Below are 7,869 nucleotides of genomic sequence, written 5' to 3' on the forward strand. Positions count from 1 at the left end.
ACATGAGTTCTAAATCTACGAGAATTATGAAATGCAACACAAATGGACCAGAGTTCATTCAAATGCAAATTTAAGAAGCTATGGAACGAAATGGTACAAACTCGTATCATCCATTCCAAGATCTGTCGTGTTACTGATAAAACTCATTTTGCATAGTTTTTATAAACTATATTTTTCAAATAAACCCGTTATCACCATTCATCTTGTATGTTCATAGATATATGGCACATATGGGTAACACAAATGAAATGAAATGTCATTTCGCACCTTTCGGGGATGTCTAAGCAAACAGATACTATCCAACATTCCCTATAATACATGCACAACCACGTAAATGACACGTCAGTTTTGATTTCGCCGGAGACCCTCGCTGTGGGACAATTACGAATAAATTATAAATTATAAATTGATGTATTTTGTGGTCAATTTAAAATGTTAACCAGAAAATGAAAAAATCGTGTAATTTTTGGCTATTATTATTAGAGGAAACTAATAAACAAATACCAAAATTTAAAAAAGATAAATTTTTTAGCCCCTCTTTAAAACTAACTCTTTTGTATACCAAAATCTGTGAAAAGACTAAAACAACCCTTACGGTCCCCACCACTTGAAGACAAAGTCAAACCCGTATCCACGATCGCGGACACGATGGCCACGATCGTGGCCATGGGGGCTGCCGTGATCATGATGGGGGCTCCCATCGTGGACACGATGGCAGCCATCGTGGGCCACGGTCGTGGACACGACGGCACCATCGTGATCACGATGGGGGCTCCCATCGTGGACACGATGGCAGCCATCGTGGGTCACGGTCGTGGACACGACGGCACCATCGTGATCACGATGGGGGCTCCCATCGTGGACACGATGGCAGCCATCGTGGGCCACGGTCATGGCCACGACGGCACCATCGTGTCCACAATGGGCGACGACGATGGCACGACCGAGGTGAAGGGGGCTGCGGCAACGAGGCACGACGACGGCACGACCGTCGCCCATGTCGTGCCCACAATCGCACGATGGAGAAGAGGGCAATGGGCGATGGCACGAACGAGAGGGGTGCGACCGGCGAGGGGCGATGGGGGTGGGAAGGGGGCGAAGGCCATGATGGGGGGGCGAGGAGCGAGGGGACGACGGGGAAGGGGGCGAAGGCCACGACACGAGGGCACGATCGTGCCCTCGGTCGTGCCCACGATGGCAATGTCTCAGCCGATAAGACCGTCCCCCGATCATCGTGTCCATTGTGGGCAGGGGGCACGACCGTCGATGTCCATCGTGGGTGATGAGCCCAGGTTTGTGCTCTGTTTTTGTGTTTGTTTTAAGTCTAGATCGAGTCTTTTTCCTCGTGTTTGTGTCGTTTGGTCGCCTGGGAGGGCGTAGTTCAAAGGCAGGACCAGCTTGAGGGGAAAAGGTCAAAATGCCAGAGAAATGGAGTACCAGAGAATTCACAAAGGCCAGAGAAATCAAAGCCGCCAGCGGATTCAAAAAGCCAGAGGAATTAGGCTGCCAGAGGAGCCAAAATGCCGGAGAAGAGAAGGCCAGAGAATTTAAGGGGTCCAGGGAAGAAAAGAGCCCGAGCGGAGGTCATTCCTCTGGAAGCCAGCGGGGAAGCGATTCCTCTGACGTCAGCGAGGAAGTCATTCCTCTGGAAGCCAGAGCTGAAGCAATTCCTCTGACGCCAGCGGGGAGAAGTCAGCATGACCAGAGGGATCATCCGAGCAGCGGAATCTTTCGACCAGAGGGATCATCTGACTAGAGAAATCATCCGAGCGGCGAGATCATCCGAGCAGAAGAATTCTCTGAAGCATTCCAGGGGTTGAAAGCGATGTCACCTCTCGTGAAAGAGGTATGTGCCAGAAGCAAAGGGATTGTGGAAGTAAGATTTTCCCTTATGCCCATAAGTACCGCACGAGAGCTGGCAGGCAAGAAAAGGAAGAAGGCAAGAGAAGACGGAGGCACAACAAACGGGCGAGGAAGGATTGCAAGTGGGAGTCCGAGAAAGGCGGAAGGCGGTAGCTATCCAAAAGAGACCGATAAGGCCAAACCACAACCTTATCCAAAAGGAAACATATCTTCACGAAGATTAGGTTTGAAAAAGGATACGCATCTCCATGCTTGCATGGATCCGGCCGCAAGTCATGGGCTGGGCCTTCGAACCCTAATGACTCCTATAAATACCCGAAGAGCTTCACAAGCCAAGGGTGCTGAATTACCGTTCTGTTGTGCATTGTTTGAGAGTTAGAGCTAACCCAGGCTGTGGGCAATTTCCTCGTACTTTACCATTTTATGTTTTGCACGGCACTTTCGGCCGTAGGTACTTTATTTCAATTTAAGTTATTTCAATTTATAGAATTTTATTTTCTAAATATAATATTCTAAAAATATACTCCATCCGTCCACGAAAGAACTTTCTATCTTTCCTTTTTGGGACGTCCACGAAAGAACTTCCTACCTATTTTTGGACTATACTCCACCACTTATAATCCTCTTACTTTTCATTTTTCACAACTACCAATATTAATTATAACACATTTTCACCACTCCCAATACACTCAACTACCTTTTATCTACTCTCAATACACTCAACAATATTTTTTCTTAAAACTCGTGCCACTCCCTCCTAGGAAGTTCTTTCATGGACGGAGGGAGTAATTTTTTTACTATTTTAATTAAATAGGTATCACCGTGCATCGCACGGGAATAATACTAGTCGAGTTAAAACAACTCGTTAAAATAATCTTTATATATTTTCCACCAACTCAATTTATATACCTAATTATACTTTCTTAATCTATATGCAAAAATATATCGAGACATCACTAATGAAACGGAGAGAGTATTAAATAAAATAAAATCATAATAACTCCAAGCTAGCCCTTCCAATTTCGTTATGTTCACAACCAATTAAATAATTATGACCAAATAAATTGAGCATATTAACAATCATGGCATTACATATCATACATTCAAATGCAATAAAGCTACACTAAAATTATTGCTCAGCAATCCAAAGAACGTTTGCCTCAAGCGAGGTATAAGGAAAGGGATAATAAGTATAAATTTTGGGAAGATAATTAAATTATAGTAGAAACTGTTCCAAAACTAGCATCAAATAAGCCAATCGCAATAATTATAACAAGAAAACACAGAGGATATTCCGAGACAGATTGATTCCTGATTCCTTATTGTGATCTGAACATGGCAAGAAGAGGGTTGTTGGTTCAGAGATAAAGAGAAACATCTATAGCACCAACTCGCATTCTATTACACTTCTCATTTTACAAAGGTTTAAAAAGAATCTAGAAGAATGCTGCTGCTGTTTCATAAGCTTACACAGCAACTGGTGTGGCTTCATCCAAAGCAAGCACGCCCGGAAGCATATGGATATATCATTTGTAATCATCGCCGACAAATACTCCCTCCGTCCCACGAAGCATGACAAAGTTTTTTTTTTATCTGTCCCACGAAGCATGACACGTTTCTAAAAATGTCAAAAAAATTACTCTTTATTAACATTTTCACCTACCACACTTAACACACAAAATATTAATTTCTTAATTCTCGTGCCGAAAAGAAGTGTGTCATGATTTATGGGACAGAGGGAAACTAATTTGCAATATTCAGAAAAGACATTACAAAATACCAAATAATTTATCACCAATAAGAGACAAATATTACAATCTTCACAATATATGAAATCCTCAATGGTATTTAAAAATAAATAGTCAACATCTTCCAAAAATTCAATAAATAATCGTTAAAAGTTATTATTATAAATAATCGTTAAAAGTTATAACTAAAAATAAATAATATACATATATATAATTCGATATTGTAGAGGTTATTTATCAGGAAAATTCCAAGCCGACAGGAAAATCGAAAAACTTCAAAAAAGACTAAAAATAAATAATATATATATATAATTCGATATTGTAGAGGTTATTTATCAGGAAAATTCCAAGCCGACAGGAAAATCGAAAAACTTCAAAAAAGAAAGCCATGAGAGTATAAGCCCCGTTCAGTTAGCCCAATTAGAATAGAGGACCAAGTGAATAACTGTGTAGCATCGGCCAAACTTCACCCATGGCGGCGGCACGAGGGCTCCACACGCGTCATCGCCGACAAATACTCCCTCCGTCCCACGAAGCATGACAAAGTTTTTTTTTTATCTGTCCCACGAAGCATGACACGTTTCTAAAAATGTCAAAAAAATTACTCTTTATTAACATTTTCACCTACCACACTTAACACACAAAATATTAATTTCTTAATTCTCGTGCCGAAAAGAAGTGTGTCATGATTTATGGGACAGAGGGAAACTAATTTGCAATATTCAGAAAAGACATTACAAAATACCAAATAATTTATCACCAATAAGAGACAAATATTACAATCTTCACAATATATGAAATCCTCAATGGTATTTAAAAATAAATAGTCAACATCTTCCAAAAATTCAATAAATAATCGTTAAAAGTTATTATTATAAATAATCGTTAAAAGTTATAACTAAAAATAAATAATATACATATATATAATTCGATATTGTAGAGGTTATTTATCAGGAAAATTCCAAGCCGACAGGAAAATCGAAAAACTTCAAAAAAGACTAAAAATAAATAATATATATATATATATATAATTCGATATTTTAGAGGTTATTTATCAGGAAAATTCCAAGCCGACAGGAAAATCGAAAAACTTCAAAAAAGAAAGCCATGAGAGTATAAGCCCCGTTCAGTTAGCCCAATTAGAATAGAGGACCAAGTGAATAACTGTGTAGCATCGGCCAATCGAAAAACTTCAAAAAAGAAAGCCATGAGAGTATAAGCCCCGTTCAGTTAGCCCAATTAGAATTGAGGACCAAGTGAATAACTGTGTAGCATCGGCCAAACTTCACCCATGGCGGCGGCACGAGGGCTCCACACGCGTCTCAGCCCCTCCGCCCGAAGGAGCAGACCCACCGGCTCATGGGCTTTACTTGTTTCCAAGCCCGCATCTCTGCGGATTGAGGCCCGGGGACTTTCCTGGGTTAAGCCTACTTTAGGCATGGACAACAACCCAATCACTTCATCTCATGGCTTGTTATCACATGTAAAAGTGTAGACATAATATCGAGTCTCAAATATGCTTGTTTCTCCGATGTGGTAACTCACTGCCAATTCTGTGTGAGTATAGTTACACAGAGACGCCGAAGGTGAATCCGGTGAATTGCGGGAGCCGTTGGTGTCCCTATTTGGGCCCGAAACGATGGCGAAGCCGTGTCTGGGGCGGAGGCCGCTGCCGCTTAGCAAGAAGAAGCTGCCGGAGTTCGATTCGCTTAAGCTGTCGCCGACTCATAAAAGGGCGTGAAGCCGGTCCAGGCGCCGGACCATATCTTCCCGGTTCTAGGCCCAAGCATGTGAGCTCCAGAGAGGAGATTCGTGGGGAGCCATTGACTAAGGAGGAAATTCAGGCGCTCAAAGAGCAAATATGGGTAAAGATTGTATTTTTAGTTGATTGTTGCTATGTGGCTTTGATAGTTGGTTCTGTTTTATCTTTTTTGCTAGTGGTGTAGTTATAATCTGCCAATGTGGTAGTGAAAAATCCTGTCCGGGTTGAAAGTTTCTTTGGATATATGTCTTCAATACTTTTGCTAACCAAACAGATATAAGTACAGAGATGAGAAATTCTGAGCCACCTTCATGGTCTGTTAGGCTAATTGGACTGATTTTGGAAGATGACAAGCAGAAGAACAGATGAAGAAACCAAGTGTTCGTATCCAAAGTAATCATCTTTTATTTTATCAAACAGTTGGTGTGCACTTTCTGGTGGGCTTGTTTGGCAGCCGCTGCTTCTTCGGTTGAGATCAGCCTTTGGGGCATTTTCAGCATGCGCCCCGGTCTTGACGTGATGCTACCGGTTCTTGCTTTTGCTCCTGGTTGGCGGTGTGATGGGTCGGTTCTTTCTATTGCTCTTGGTTTGTGGAGTGTTGGGTTTTGGACATTATTTTGGGCGTGCTGCCCTCTCGGTCTTCTTCCTCTTTCTATTGTACTATTTCTCTTTCAGTACATTCATCAGCATTAGTATCTCGAGCTCTGAGCTGCTCGTGCAGGGATGACGACGTTGCAAAGTGGAAGAAGGTGGAGATGGTGTTGGAACTTGGAAGCATATGGATCAGATGCTAATTCTAAATTGCAGCTGGACAACATCCAAAAGGTCTACAATATGGCTTGATCAAGTCTCAGCACTACCTTTGGACACTCACAATGTGTGTGTGATTTCACATTTCTTTCTCTAACTTTTAATTGAAGGAAATAGTATAATTTGTTGTGACTGAGTTGTACTTGTTCCTAACTCCCATTTGCAGGGACTTGGATTTCGACAAGATCTTTTCGACATGCATTCTGCCGGGATTTATCAGATTTCCAGGTACTTGATGTGTAACAGATATCCTATTTTCATTGTTTCATGGAATTCTGCTACAAGAGAATGTGAGTTTGGTGTTATTATTTAGACTTAATAAGTGATATCGTTACATGAGATGATTTGATACGCACGTTAGTAGTGAACTTTACCATATGGGATAGTGAAGTATGAGAAGTTGTCATTTCATCGGTGACAAATTCGTTTAAGATGTTTTCCATCTTGTTTTTAATACATTGAATGTGTGTTTTGGTGAATCAAGTTATTTCTTCATCTCAATCTTTTGTGCATGACTTCTATAATGTCTGTAGGAACTTTTACCGTTGGCAACTTGTTTAGAATAAGCAGCATAATATCAAATTATATATGATAGTATTCACATGCATTGATTGTTATAGGTCATATTCACTAGTCCACATATTTAGATTCAGATATTAGTTTTTATTCTGTATAGGTCTATAACACTTATGATTATCTTGGTATAACCAATATTTTACCACAGCTAGCCCAGTAATATACATGTTTGGTGCACATAATCTGCCTCAAGTTGGATAACATAAAGTCGGTTCTTGTGAAAATTCAAAACTTGAAATCATTAAAAAGAATGAAATTAAAGTCTTTAGCACCGTTATTATTTAACTGTTCTATCAAAAAGAGTAACTAGGCGACGTCAACGACTAGTAAACTGTAGGGCCAACTTATATATTTTATCTTAGCTGTTGGCAATAATGTGAGATATAGCCACTGGAACTTATACATAGTTTTTGCTGAAGTGAACTAAGATTCTATCAAATTCTTGTCCGAAATTCTCAGAAAAATATACACTGTTTTCCCTCCAATCATGGCGGCCTATGCAGCCTTAGTTTCTCTTATGCATATCATCGATGATATCGAGCATCTTCCTTCCCCTCCAATTTCTCTCGACAAATAGCTAGTTCAATCTCTCACAGAAACTGTTATGTTGTTGCAGGAATTTTTTTAAGGTTATAAGTCCCCTGTTGCTGACGGAGATGAAGCTGATTCATTGGAGATGCGTATCGCAGATGTAGCTTAAGCTTTTCACAACATTGAGCATACAACATATGATTAATTTAGCCCACTTTGGTGCCCTTATCTTATAAGTAGGCTCTTGTTTATCTATTAGTAGTGTCTCCAGCATCTATTTTCAGTTGGTTTTTTGTTTAGTATATCTGAAACTTCTAGCTTTTAGGTCATCACCTAAACAAATTCAAGGTCCAGATGGGAGAAATTTGCAGCTTCACTTCAAGTCTAGGCTTTCTCTTCCACTTTTCACCGGGGGAAAAGTAGAAGGGGAGCAGGGTGCTTCAATTCATATTGTAGTAATAGATGCTGACACAGGCTATGTTGTAACATCTGTACTTATATTTGTACAATTTCATTCAGTGAATTCACAAATAAAATGATTGGACATATATAGATTATAGACAATAAAAACAATGTGTT

Source organism: Salvia miltiorrhiza, chromosome 1, assembly GCF_028751815.1.
Source record: "Salvia miltiorrhiza cultivar Shanhuang (shh) chromosome 1, IMPLAD_Smil_shh, whole genome shotgun sequence".
NCBI lineage: Eukaryota > Viridiplantae > Streptophyta > Magnoliopsida > Lamiales > Lamiaceae > Salvia > Salvia miltiorrhiza.